We start from the raw sequence: 15,280 nt of genomic DNA on the forward strand, positions 1-15,280 counted from the left end.
CAGATCCCGGGCTGATGTGGAAGGGAAGGTCTCCCCACACTCGCCCAGATCAGAGTGGAGGTTTCTGTACCTCACAGGCCACCGTGAGCTGTGCTGCTGCACGTCTTGTGTTCAAGTACTGGCTACAGCAATGGGATGTGTAATGAAATCGGCACAAAAACACGATCGGCTTATGTGAACACGTAATCTGGAGTGACTTTCTACATTTGTGTAAGTTCCAAAGTGCAAAATAGTCCAAATAAAACTTTTGATGTCTATTGTGAGTAAAGCTCTGTTCATGCTTTGTTTATACAAAATGCACAGTAGGCTGCATAATGAACTCGACTTTCTTCTCTCCTCCCTCCCCTTGCTGTCCTCACCTACAATCCTCCTGGGAGACTTCAACATCCACCTCTCCAACCCTTCCCACTGTGCCGGATTTCTTCCTCTCCTTCACTCCTTTAACTTCTCTCTCTTCCCGTCTGCCCCCACTCATAGGGCTGGCCACCAGCTAGACCTCATCTTCTCTAGAGGCTGCTCCCCTTCCACACTCTCCGCGACACCCATGGACATCTCAGACCACCACTTCATCTCCTTCTCCCTTTCCCTCCCCTCCCTCCCCACTCCACCCACTCCCTCCATCACCTTCTGCCGAAATCTCCGCTCTGTCTCCCCCTCCACCCTTGCCTCCACTGCCCTCACTCTTTTACCTTCCATTGACTGTTTTTCCCATCTATCTGTCAACTGTGCTACCTCCTCTTTGTTCTCCTCCCTTGACTCTCTCTGTCCTCTCACGTCTCGTCCTGCCCGTCTCTCCCCTCCTCAGCCTTGGCTCTCTGCTGTTCTCCGTGCAACCCAAGCTAGTCTGCGTGCCGCCGAACAGAAGTGGAAAAGGACCAAACTCCCAGCTGCCCTCGAACTCTACCGCTCCCTACTGTCCACATTCTTGTCCTCTCTCACCTAAGCCAAGAAGTCTTACTTAGAATATCTCTTCGAATCCACTGTCAACAACCCCCGCAAACTCTACTCCACCTTCTCCTCCCTCCTTGCCCCCCCTCCTCCATCATCTCTCACTGCTGATGATTTCGCCTCCTTCTTCTCCTCCAAGATTGCAGACATCCACAGGCTCTTCAATACTCCACCCTCCTCTCCCATCACACCCAAACCTCCCACCGATCAAGCTTCCTTTTCTTCATTCTCACCTCTCTCAGATTCTGAAGTTTCTGTTCTCCTCCTACATCACAAACCTACAACGTATGCCCTGGACCCTCTCCCTTCTCACCTCTTCCAAGCGACCGCTCCTGATCTTCTCCCCTTCATCTCCTCCCTCCTCAACTCCTCACTCCTCTCTGGCTGTTTCCCTCTGCATTTAAACAAGCTGCTGTCATCCCACTGCTCAAGAAACCAACCCTTGATGCCACCTCTTCTCAGAACTACCGCCCCGTCTCCCTACTTCCCTTCCTTTCAAAGACTCTCGAGCGGGCGGTCCACCATCAGCTCTCTGCCTTTCTGTCCCAACACTCACTCCTTGAACCTCTGCAATCCGGCTTCCGCACAGCTCACTCCACTGAAACGGCTCTCCTGCCAGTCACTGACTCCCTCAGCCGTGCTCGGGCGGCCTCCCTCTCCACAGTCCTCATCCTCCTTGACCTCTCCTCAGCATTTGACACCGTCAATCACTCCATCCTCCTCTCCTGCCTCGCTGACCTTGGAATCTCTGGGACTGCTCTCACCTGGTTCTCCTCCTACCTCAGGGACCGGTCCTACCAAGTGACATGGCGAGGCTCCTCATCCACCCCCCAACCTCTCCTCACAGGCGTTCCCCAAGGCTCTGTCCTGGGCCGCCTCCTGTTCTCTCTCTACACTTGCTCCCTGGGCCCCCTCATCGCATCCCATGGTTTCTCCTACCACTTCTACACTGATGATGCCCAAATCTTCCTGTCTTTTCCCTCTTCTGACCCTGTCATCTCCTCTCGCATCTCTTCCTGCTTGTCTGCTATCAAGCTCAACCTCTCCAAATCAGATCTCCTCTTTTTCCCCCACTCTTTCTCACCTTCTGCTGACCTCTCCATCTCGATCCCCTTGGAATCCACCACACTCTCTCCTTCTTCTTCCGCTAATAAACTAGGAGTCACCCTCGATCCTGCGCTCTCCTACACCCAGCACATCACCACGCTGACACGCACCTGCAGATTCTTACTGAGCAACATACGCCGGATCCGTCCCTTCCTCACCGACTACTCGACTCAGCTGCTCGTCCAGTCCCTGGTCCTCTCCCGCCTGGACTACTGCAACTCCCTCCTGGCCGGCCTGCCTGCATCTACTACCCACTGCTCCAGTTCATCCAGAACTCTGCAGCTCGCCTGCTATTCTCTCTGCCCCTATTCGCACACGCTACTCCACTGCTCCGCTCCCGCCATGACGATACCGGCATGCATTCAGTTCAAGACACTGACCCTCACCTACCGCTGTCTCGACCACACTGCACCAAGTTACCTTCAGTCACTCGTCTCTCCATACATCCCCTCCAGACCACTGCGCTCCTCCAGTGCCGGAAGATTAACTCTGCCTCCTCTCCACTCTCCTTCCTCCAGAGCCGCTCCTTCTCATCCCTGACCCCTAAATGGTGGAATGACCTTCCCACTGAAGACGCATCTTTTCCAACAGTACTTATATTAGTATAAATAGTAGTATATATATTAGTCCTTTATCCCTGCTAGATAGCACTTCAAAGTTTTATTATGCTCCTTGTGCTTTTGATTGTTTTCCTCCTTGCAATACAGCGCTTCAAAACAAAAGGGTCAAATCGGGGCAAGGGTTGAGGCTGCTTCCCCACTAGATGCTGTGGCGGACACCACTGTTTGAATCCGAGCCACCTGCCTGACAGACACAATGACAACATGGCCGTGGGCTCAGTCAGTGTGCTGTGACATGAATGAGTGCAGCTCTGTGTGCACCGTGTTTATTTCTCATGTCAGAAGTGATCTGGCACAAGGGCTCACATTTTTGCATTCTGTATTAACAAGTAGGTCTTGTTTGGGATATGAAATTAGCCCACAATATTGATAGCGTCCCGTCTGCTCGATATGAATCCGATCCTCCCTTCGGCAACCATGTGCAAACCACGCCCTGCCCCTCCCCAAATCTGTGCCCCCCAACCCTGAAACAAAACCACACCCAAACCACGCCCACCATGCCCAAAATCTGTGCCCCCCAACCCTGAAACCAAACCACGCCCCGCCCCTCTGCAAATCTGTGCCCCCAACCCTGAAACCAAACTACACCCCCAAACCACGCCCACCCCTCCCAAAATCTGTGCCCCCCAACCCTGAAACCAAACCATGCCCATGGCGCATGCTTACAGCTTGCTCTTTTGACATCACATGCAGAGGTGCTCTTAGGCACAAGGAAAGCATGGGGGTCATGCCGGGCGTGCAGTGTGCTTTATGGGGGTTAGCTGTGTGTACATAGCCCAGGCAGAGGCTCTTCAGCAGCAGTGTTGTGAAGCAGTGTTTATGCATGCTGACTAGTGAAGCTGGAGACTATAGGACTGAGACATTCATCTTCATGTCCTCTAATAGAGGGGTTTGAAAAACTTTTATCACCCTCAGGCTGGGTTTATTGATTTTTGTTTCTTTTTTGTTGTCAATTTGTTTTCTGATTTAAGAAACATTTCCTTTTTGGTTTGTTTTATGTTTTGACTCTTCCTGCTGCCTTTCATAGTTCTTGTGTCTAATACATACACCAGACATCTTGCTGACTCCTTGTTTCTACATTGTGTGAAATTCATACTTGTAATGCATACAATAGCTTTTCCCATTGCAGGTCAAAACATTCATCTTATATCATTTGGACTGAAACTGAGTACCATGTACACAATGATTGCACATTAGAGATTGTATGAGCTATTCCAAATATATTTCATATTTTTTTGTTTAGTGTCCTTTATTTATTCAAATGTATTTTTTTTTCTTGCTCTCAGCATGCTGAAGAGGAACGGGCTGTGGCACAGACCAATATGAAAATAAACACACAAGTCTCAGGATTGAAAACCGTGCTTGAGTCTCATAAACTTGAATCCATTCAATATCTTGCAGGTAATATCTGCTAAAGTTCCCAAATTATTTTCCCAATGTTAATCTTACCATGAAGTTTCTCTATAAAATACATTATTACTAGTATCTTCAGAACTTTTCAAATCTTAATGTTGCAGTTTAAAGTAATTTAAGTTCTTAAAACTTTGTATGCGTTGTTTGACTTTTTCTGTGATCCTAGGATCAGTCTTCACCTGCCTGACCATAGCACTGGGGTTTTACAGAATATGGATATGACATTTTCCTTACAAAATCCACAGTCAGCCGGGCTTTGGAATCCTGATGCATTTCTGTTACACTATTAAAGTGACTCGTATACAAAGTGGCTTCATATTCAATGTTAAGGTTGCCTCCAATTTCCAGTCCATTTTGGATTGTTCTCCATCCTAATAATTCTTCTTGGTGAAATAACCTTCTTTCTTCAGAACCAAGAGAGCACCGTTAACTCTTACTACCAGTATTAGAAATGGTAGTTGAACTAGAAATAATAAAATCCTTGGAAATCTTGTATATTCTTGTCAATGAATCATTTTTTTCAAAAAGGTATTCATATTGTCTTATTCTCAATCACAGCAGTAATCCGTAGCATAATACTATTTACGAATGCTCACCTACATGTTCTAGAATTGGGTTCTGCACTATTGTATTGAAATATCTAGCACCCGTTAGCCTGTATTTTATATAAATATGTTTGCATTTTAATGGTTTACATAGCAATTTCTAAAATTTCTCAGGAATTAATTTGAAGGTAGTTACTTTAATAAATTACATGCTGAGCAACATTAACAGTTATCAAACCCTTCCACAGTATTTTTACATGGTACACTTAGAAATAAATATTCTGCTTTAATCCCAATATCGGTCAGACACTGCCGTTTTCTTTGGCATACAGTATAGGCATTAGTCAATGTCTGATTTACATGATGTATCAGACCTCACAGTCTTCCAGATCAAAACTACATGCTTGATGTGGGTGGGATGTCCTTACTGCCATCAGAAAGGTGTCAGCTGGATGAAAACACAGGTTTGGGTTACAGTATTCCCTTTTCAGAAGGAAGCACTACTGCCCATCCAGTCACAACAAGACTGCAATTGAAAGTAAATGTTGAGTAGCAGAAGTCTCTACCTTCTCTGTCATGTTATGGCCATAACTTTGACTAACAAACCTGCAATATAATAGGCCTTTAATGCAAATATTCAGATCCAGTTTCACTTCAGTGATTTTATTCATGTGAATGGTTATTAGACTTTCAAAACATGAGGGTTTCAAACAGTTCCTCTGACAGTGAGCAGCACTCTGGCCTGAAGACGCACACCTGGACCGAGAAGGACCTCCATAGCTGGAGAAGATGCTGAAAATGCATGCATTCAGCAACAGTTTTACTGAGAGTTGGAGCCCAGCTTTGGTCTTCAGGACTGAAGAGGGTCAGAAGATGGTGTGGAGAGGTATCTCCACATGGCTAATCCATGTAGCCGAGAAGTTAGGAGTCTCACATTGTGTCTTTAATCTTCTTGTGTTGTGTTAATGTCATGCTACGTTTATGTTGTTGTGATGTACAAATAACATTGGGTTGCAGATGTAACCTTGGTTATCTAAAATGAAGAAACAGTTCCCCAGAGGGAGTTGGGAAATTAGCTTTACCCTGGAAACACTTGAAATGCCTTATTTCAGAGTCGCCGAGAGGCCCACAGCTCCTGCTCCAGCTCCAGTACCCTGCGCACAGGTGTAGCGCCCTCTTTGCCTTTTCAACGAGACTCTGAGAGCCTTATCACTTCAGTGTGCTTTAGTTCTACACGCAAGATATATAAACATATTATTGCATAATATACTTATTACTGTTACATATATTATGATTATTATTCCTGCCGTACCGTGTCTGTGATACCAGCCCCATTTGGAAGCTGGCGGCTGCCCTTCCTGGACTCCTGAACAGTAGATGGGTAAGCAGGTGAAATTCAGGGCTCTTGGGTCCCCGCCGTTTCGCCATCTGTTTGGAGAAACGCTGCTACTTGGGCTCCAGCAGGCCTCGGCCCCACATGTTGTGTTTGTGTGTGTGTGTGTGTGTCTGTCTCTGTGTGTGTGTCTGTGTGTGTGTGTGTGTGTGTAATCAAATTGCACGGGACTTGCGAATCACACTTTACAAAACATAATGTTATCGCCTTTTGTTGTTTTTGTAAGTATCTATTTTCTCCTACTCATAAACAAAAAGTGATAACATTCCATGTTGTAAAGTATGATTCGCAATTCTCGTGAAATGTGATTAGGTTCCGGACATAATTTCAGATTAAAGGTATGTATTTAATTTGGGCGATATTCTACAACATTTCAAATTATAAATTATGCCTTGCATGTACATGCATTTTTTTAACTCCTTGCCACTCATTTTTCATTAAGTTATTAAAGTTATAGGCAGACAATGGAGCAGTCTTTAAACAATTTTAAATTAAGCAGATTAAATATATAAAAACTAGCCCTATTAAAACGACTGCCAGTAGTCTGGTGCTGTGATGTTAATATGAATTATGGCATGACAATGTGCTACCATAAGTGATGCAATTTGTATTTTGCTTTTACATCGTAAGACATATTATTTGCAATAACATATTAAATCAATAGGGACATTATTGTCACGTCCATAACGGTCACATCCATAACGCTACTTTGGGCAATTCTTATTAATAATGGGTAAAAGTTTTTATCCCATAACATAAGTTTAAAAAAGTTAGCTTTGCCTAGAAAGTTTGAAAAAAATGTAGTGTAGCATACAACTTTTATACTAACTTTACCAAGAAAACGTTATGGATGTGACATTGGTTTTATTTATAAACACTATTATTTTGAATGGCTGTAAAATAGTTTCCTTTTTTCTGTCAAATGTAATATTACTAACTTGGTATTACATACCCATTGAGTTCTAATTGGGTATATTTACACATGTATAAATAAAACATGTATCCTATAAATGAAACCAAAAATGAATGAAAATTAGACTTCTGTAAATGTTGCTTTTTTATTTTTCAACAGTAACTTTAAATGGCTGTAAAGTAAAGAAAAGGCAAGAAGTGAACCAAAATAATACAGAATGCACAAATATACACCTTTTAGTAAAAACTGAGAAATAAATATTTTTGATATAGGCATATTTTTTTTTTATGGCCAGGGTCACTTTATCGTGGAATTGCCCATTTGCTTATTGTAAAGAGCTGAGTTGTCTAATGACATTAGCTAGCAGACATTGGCTTTTGAACTGACTGTGAGAGAAACATTTAAAATACTGTACAAAGAGGATTATATTAGATGTTGTATTAATTCAGTATATTATTCAGTGGCTATAGCCTATCACATAAACTGCGGGTCTGGCGGTTGGAGAAGAACGCATTTATATCTCATTAATTTTGATGAATTTAACAGCTGAAACGCCATATATGCATTTAATTCAAATATTTAGTAACATATCAGGAGGAGAAATAGGATATGCAGGAGAAATTCACATACGCAGAGATGTGTGTATGTATGTTCTAGTATTAAAACTTTCAACTATAGCAAGACAATAGAGATCTGCACATACAGGAGGCAATTTGTATTTATGCGTGTGTAGTTTCTGTAATAATAATAAAATAATGTAATTAACAGTATGTGTTAATTTACATCCATACAATCGTAGGTGCACCTTAGAAATCTGTTTTGTTTCTGTAGATGGCGATGTGTAAATGGACACTGCCCCCTATGGACGCGCCAACCTTACTTGTGAGTGTGTTGTGACGCCCGTGCATGTCCGCAGAGACGCAGGTGCAGAAGCAGAAACCAGCCTTGACTTGCTACTACTAACGCTAGCTAGATAGCGAGCTACCTGAAATATGAGCTTGTTACATCGGGGCACTCATAGGCTTAACTTTAACAGGTGACTTTCTGCTGAAGTTGATAGGATGCTGTTGACTGATAGAAGATTTCTATAATAGCTGTATAAAGAGAACTGACCCGGCAATGCAAGTGCATGACTGCTCCTGTGCTGGTTGTGATTTAGGATGAGTTTATGGGTTTTTTCATGCTCTGATTGATCTGTATGCTTATTCTTCAATTATTGTTGTGTCCTCTTCCTTGTTGATTTGAATATTCTGAACATATTCTTCCACTGCATATTGCAATCCCTTTTGCCTCGATCTGGAGGATATCGCGGAGGTATTACTCCAGAAAGAATCGCACTGAGCGGTAATGTGCTGCTTTTCCCCTCCATGCTCGGTGTTACAGTAGATACCACTTACAGAGCAGCGCGGCTTGACGGGCGATGCAACAGTAACTAAGGCCGTGGGGAGCGACGGCTGGCCCGTGTGGTCCGATCCAACAGACGAGCTACTGTAGCTCAAATTGCTGAAAAAGTGAATGCTGCTTCTGATAGAAAGGTGTCAGAACACACAGTGCATCGCAGTTTGTTGCGTATGGGGCTGCGTAGCCGCAGACCAGTCAGGGTGCCCATGCTGACCCCTGTCCAATGCCGAAAGCGCCTACAATGGGCACGTGAGCATCAGAACTGGAGCACGGAGCAATGGAAGAAGGTGGCCTGGTCTGATGAATCACGAGGTCAAGGTGTTGACTTGGCCTCCAAATTCCCCAGATCTCAATCCAATCGAGCATCTGTGGGATGTGCTGGACAAACAAGTCCGATCCATGGAGGCCCCACCTCGCAACTTACAGGACTTAAAGGATCTGCTGCTAACGTCTTGGTGTCAGATACCACAGCACACCTTCAGAGGTCTAGTGGAGTCCATGCCTCGACGGGTCAGGGCTGTTTTTGTGGCAAAACTGGGACCAACACAATATTAGGCAGGTGGTCATAATGTTATGGCTGATCAGTGTATTATGACAGTAATTAACAAACTTAGCTTAATAAAATTAACAAAAATCAAGCAATTCCAAGCACTTTCTTCAAAATTCAAGCACTTTCACAACCTGGAAAATACCACATTCAAATTCAAGCATTTTCAAGGATTTCAAGCTCCTGGCGAACCCTGGGCAAGGAAAGCGTGTATGAAGAACCTTTTAATGAAGTGGAGAAGTCATCCAAAAGTTAAACAAATATCATCTTTATTACGAGCTCAGGAGAGCGACATAGGAGCAGTCTCCAAATGTCAGTCTCAAAGGTTTACGAGATTGTCAAAGGCTTTATACTTTTGAATCGTGGGCAGGGCATCATGGCCCTTGGGCAACTCCCATCACAGAAACAGATGGCACATGTCAGTTTTAAGTTAAGAAACAGAAAAACTAAGAAGCATCCATTATCTACGGTGGCCCTGAATTGCAAAACACAAGAAAAATTATTTGAGGACACAAAAAATATTTTGAGAACACACACACAAAAAAACACATAATTCTCAGAACGGTAATGACATCACACATGAGAAGGCAGAGTGAAGCAGGAGGAAGCTGAAGAGAAACGCTTGGAAATCGGTAAGGAGTTTGTTTTTAATCTTAAATGTGCTTATTATTGTAACATGTTAATTGACACATGCTGTACAGCAGGTAGCAACCTAGTGTTAGACAAAATGCATTTATTGCAGCTCTAGCTTTATATTTTGTTTGCGAGGTGCATGTTTGTTAAACCTTTTATTTAAGTGAATAATGGAAAGAATGGGGATTCATGCTTATCAGTAAGGTGTTTGTTTCTAAACGTCTCCATGGATTATTGTCATTAAGGAATCAGTGAAGGCAATACATTTATTCCACTTGCATTACAAATATTGGAGTTCTAAATAGAAAAGTTTATGTAGTATTTACCATCTTGGTCTTTTAATCCAAAACAGTAGACTGTAGGCACTTACTGTAAGGAGCAGTATGAAATCAGTAAATTTACCTGATTATTCAAATATCTACATAAAGTTTTCAATATAGCTTAGTATTTTTCTCTAAACATGCTATACGTTATTAATGACTTTTTTTGTTTTTACTGTTCATGGCTGTAAAACATTTGTAGAGATTGTATATTGGATTTAAATATATTTGTAATTAAATGCATTTGAAATAAATATATAGGCCAATACATTTTACAAGTAGCTTAAACAAATGCTGACAGTGATTGCAAATATGGATTACAGCATGCCAAATGCAAATGCTTGTAATTTGTAGTTGAAATACAAGTTTGTTTTTTCTTTCAAGCCTAGTCTGTTAGTATGCCCCTTTCACTAATTCGTTGAAACTAATCTTTACACATTAGCTATTTCTTTCAATTTCAAATACAAGTCTAGGGCACATTCACATGTCAGTGGGGTTTGCAAGTGTTTTTGTTCTTTCACAGAAGCAAATCTCTGCACAGTGAGCTGAAAGTTGCTGAAGCTGTTCTTCAGACACTCCATATCCACAATCCCTCAATTGAAACCTAAATAGGATATTACAATTACACCAATGATTCACTGTCCTGTCCTCATGCACAATTGCACTGCTACTCAAGATAAATCTAATTAATGTTCAAATATTAGCTAAAACAAAATAAATAATATTTTAAAAACTACAAAAGAACACTGGTATGGCATTTTGTTTTCAGTTGGTTTGTTATAAGAAGCTAAGATTAGAAATAGTTTCCCCACTTGTTTAGTCAAGTACTATAAAAAATAAACTGGACCTGTGCAGCAGGTTAAATATCTCATTAGGAATTCCAGATGGACAAGCTGACATTCTCAAAGGTCTAGTTCTGTACTGGTTGCAGAGCAGCTTGTATTCATTTAAATCCTTTTGGAGGATGTTAACAAAAGCAAAGCACAGAAAACACTTCTGTTCATGGCTGCCATTGAAATGGCCTGCATCCTTCAAGTCTAGGAGCTCCATCCAAAACTTGGTGCTGAAGATATGATGACATGACAACATAACTCACTTGTATGACACATTGTTTTAAAAATATTGTGTGAAAGGGATTTGAATGTTAATAAATTACATGCAAAGTTTATTTTAAAAGTACAAAAACAAGGAAATGGCAATCTACAGTACCAAAGTTCATATAAATGCATTTATGCATTTGAATAACAATCGAGTGCACAACTACTGCACAATGTAATCATATTTATCTATTGCATATACAACAAAAAGGATACATGTATTGGCTATAACTTTACCGTTGTTTTCTAAAATTTGCCCACCAGGATTATATTATATATGTAAACGTGACTTGAAAAGTGGTCAGTGTGCTTTGCATTGCAGCCATTATTCCATTTTCAGTGCCAAGGTTTATTCTCAAACGCACAGATACAATGCTGAGGTCCGACACACACTTCAAATAGTTGGAGGCAATTACCACCTGATTATTATTAGTGGGACCAGTTTAATCATAAAATCTTTCTCGAAATCCATCCATGCATCCACATACCCATAAGGATTAAATTAGTCGTTTCCATCTACATGCCAAACATAATGATAGCTGCTTCTACAGAATTGTCTCCTCTGCCTGACAAACGTTCCGGATGTACTCATTTCAGATAACTTCATTACATCATGTCTTCTAACACGCAACTGGTATTTCTGCTTTAACACCTGAAACAGCATCCTGTAGCCAAACAGCTGACAAGGTCCTCACTTCTTTTAAACAGGTGTAATTGCAATGCTTAGTCATACTGAAAGATACTCCAAAGAAGCAAGTGTAATGATTAATATTAACTCAAATGATCTGGTCTCAACATTAGTATTAAGATACTGGCAAATTGGATTAGGTCAGCAAATTTAACTAGGTCAACAAGTTGAACTGGATCAGCAAGATACAAGTTTTAGCGATTGTTTGTGGATTTTCAGTTTCTGATTGGACATGTACCGAAGATGATAAATACATCTGTGAATACATCTGTGACAGACTTGTAAGCTTGTGAGACATTGGGACTCGCGAGCTCGTAATAAAGATTGAATTTGCTTCTCCACTTCATTAAAGAAAGGTTCTTAATACTCTATGGTGTGTTTTTAGAAAATCTAACATTACATCATAGGTGTAGCCTTTTCTGAAATACTCTGTTATCAAATCCAATTGAGTCAGGCCATCTCCAGTCATACCTAAAATCATACAAATTAATAATTAACACATATGGTAATTAGCACAATTGGTAGAAATGCTATTATCTAAGTTATCCAAAAAGTATTTGTGACATCCTAAATGAGCATAGGTGCTGTTGTGGCTACTGTCTAGCCTGTTGGAGATCAGCATATTTGGACGCTGTTTCCTTTGCATTCACCGACCGCTTGATAGAGAAGTCCATCGTCTCTCTGAACATCTGACCCGGGGTGATGGGAGCATCGAGGAGGACGGACTTCTCTTTGTCCTGGGGCTTCACCTGTGTCAGCCACAGATGACTGCAACCATAGCTGCGAGAGATCTCCCAATGGTCTTTTTTACCGCACTCCGAAGAGCAGGTGAGCGCACTTCTCAAGCTTTAAGCAGTTGCGAGTGAAAGCATGAGCACATTCACTGACAGGTGAAAGAAGAAATGGCAGGGAGCTGCAGTCAGGAGGAGACTTTTCACAGACGCCAGGGGTGGGTCTCCCTCCTGTCAGCAGGGCCCCTGTTGGGCAGTACTGGTACATACTTTCACTGATTGATAGGTCAGAAGGCTCTTCCCATTCGGTAATAGCTGTGTTTCTATTTGAAAGGGAACTACGTTTCATGCCTTGGTTTATGATCTTGATCCAGTACTGTACATGTCCAGTTACCCAGTACATTGAAATTCATGCATCAGGGCATTCATATGTTTAACAGCAGGTACTTGGAAATGAAACCAATCAGTCAGGTTTTGGAATAATTCTAGTGGAGGTGTAGGTTTCATTTCAGAATTGGGGAAGACACCTCATTCAAAAATAGACTGGATAGGATCCTTGGATCACTTCATTATTAATGGACAGCAAACGAGCATGATGGGTCAAATGGCCTCCTCTCATTTGCTAACTTTCTGATGTTCCTGTCTCATACACGTATGGAGCTGTGCATGCATCATTGAGGGGGACTATGTTATGTTCACTCAACAATGGGTGAGTCCGCTCACCGTCGCCCCTAAACCTAAGCCCATGGATTGTATAGATGAGGTTTCAAAACTAGTCTTTGTTTTTGAAGGAATTACAAAGGTTGAGAGCTGTGTATCCTGAATGGGGGTGCAGCTCAGTGGTAAAGTGCATTTGGAATGCAGGAGATCCTGAGTTCAATCCTTTTCAGTTGATACACTTCACAAAAGGCAAGGTACAGAAGAAATCATGTTCCTGAGATTAATCACTTCAAACTTCCTTAGGGTTCTTAGACACTCTGCCGTAACATTCTCAGAGAAGTGTGTGTGTGTGTATATATATATTTACAAGGAGTCCGGGGATACATCAAACATCAAAACAATATGCCAAGCTATATGCAAATAAAGGGGTAAACTACCCAGTATGGAGAAATTAAGGGTATTTGTCAAATCAGAATAAACTATGGGGGCCTGCACTGTTTTAACAATTTAAGTTCCCAGTACTTGCCTATGTTAATAGAAACAGTCATTTAAAATTATAATTGTATATTAGCATGGTGCACAGTGTTGGTAAGAAAAGGCTTTTGAAACCCTTAAATGAACCAATGTTTATCTTATTTTTACCTTGTTGGTTAATTTCTGCTCTTACACAGGACTGGAATAAAAAACAGCAAAGTCAGTGATTCTGTCCTAATTGATACAGAGAAACATTTAAACCACACAAACAGCATAGTTTATGCTGATTTGACAAATACCCTTAATTTCTCCATGTTGGGTAATTTACCGCTTTATTTTCATATAGTTTGGCATATTGGTTTGATGTATCCAATGACTCCTTGTAATATATATATATACACTCACCTAAAGGATTATTAGGAACACCATACTAATACTGTGTTTGACCCCCTTTCACCTTCAGAACTGCCTTAATTCTACGTGGCATTGATTCAACAAGGTGCTGAAAGCATTCTTTAGAAATGTTGGCCCATATTGATAGGATAGCATCTTGCAGTTGATGGAGATTTGTGGGATGCACATCCAGGGCACGAAGCTCCCGTTCCACCACATCCCAAAGATGCTCTATTGGGTTGAGATCTGGTGACTGTGGGGGCCAGTTTAGTACAGTGAACTCATTGTCATGTTCAAGAAAGCAATTTGAAATGATTGGACCTTTGTGACATGGTGCATTATCCTGCTGGAAGTAGCCATCAGAGGATGGGTACATGGTGGTCATAAAGGGATGGACATGGTCAGAAACAATGCTCAGGTAGGCCGTGGCATTTAAACGATGCCCAATTGGCACTAAGGGGCCTAAGGTGTGCCAAGAAAACATCCCCCATACCATTACACCACCACCACCAGCCTGCACAGTGGTAACAAGGCATGATGGATCCATGTTCTCATTCTGTTTACGCCAAATTCTGACTCTACCATCTGAATGTCTCAACAGAAATCGAGACTCATCAGACCAGGCAACATTTTTCCAGTCTTCAACTGTCCAATTTTGGTGAGCTTGTGCAAATTGTAGCCTCTTTTTCCTATTTGTAGTGGAGATGAGTGGTACCCGGTGGGGTCTTCTGCTGTTGTAGCCCATCCGCCTCAAGGTTGTACGTGTTGTGGCTTCACAAATGCTTTGCTGCATACCTCGGTTGTAACGAGTGCTTATTTCAGTCAAAGTTGCTCTTCTATCAGCTTGAATCAGTCGGCCCATTCTCCTCTGACCTCTAGCATCAACAAGGCATTTTCGCCCACAGGACTGCCGCATACTGGATGTTTTTCCCTTTTCACACCATTCTTTGTAAACCCTAGAAATGGTTGTGCGTGAAAATCCCAGTAACTGAGCAGATTGTGAAATACTCAGACCAGCCCGTCTGGCACCAACAATCATGCCACGCTCAAAATTGCTTAAATCACCTTTCTTTCCCATTCAGACATTCAGTTTGGAGTTCAGGAGATTGTCTTGACCAGGACCACACCCCTAAATGCATTGAAGCAACTGCCATGTGATTGGTTGGTTAGATAATTGCATTAATGAGAAATTGAACAGGTGTTCCTAATAATCCTTTAGGTGAGTGTGTATATATATATATATATATATATGAAATTACACGTTTTTGTGAGTCTGTGGGCTATTCTACAAGAATCTGAACAAGGTTACAGAGAGCACAGGGACTATTATGTAGTAGAGTAATATTACGTTGTTGTCTCACCCAACCAAGATGGCACCGCCTTTAACAAGATAATCC

This window comes from Amia ocellicauda, chromosome 14, assembly GCF_036373705.1.
Source record: "Amia ocellicauda isolate fAmiCal2 chromosome 14, fAmiCal2.hap1, whole genome shotgun sequence".
NCBI classification, from domain to species: Eukaryota; Metazoa; Chordata; class Actinopteri; order Amiiformes; family Amiidae; genus Amia; species Amia ocellicauda.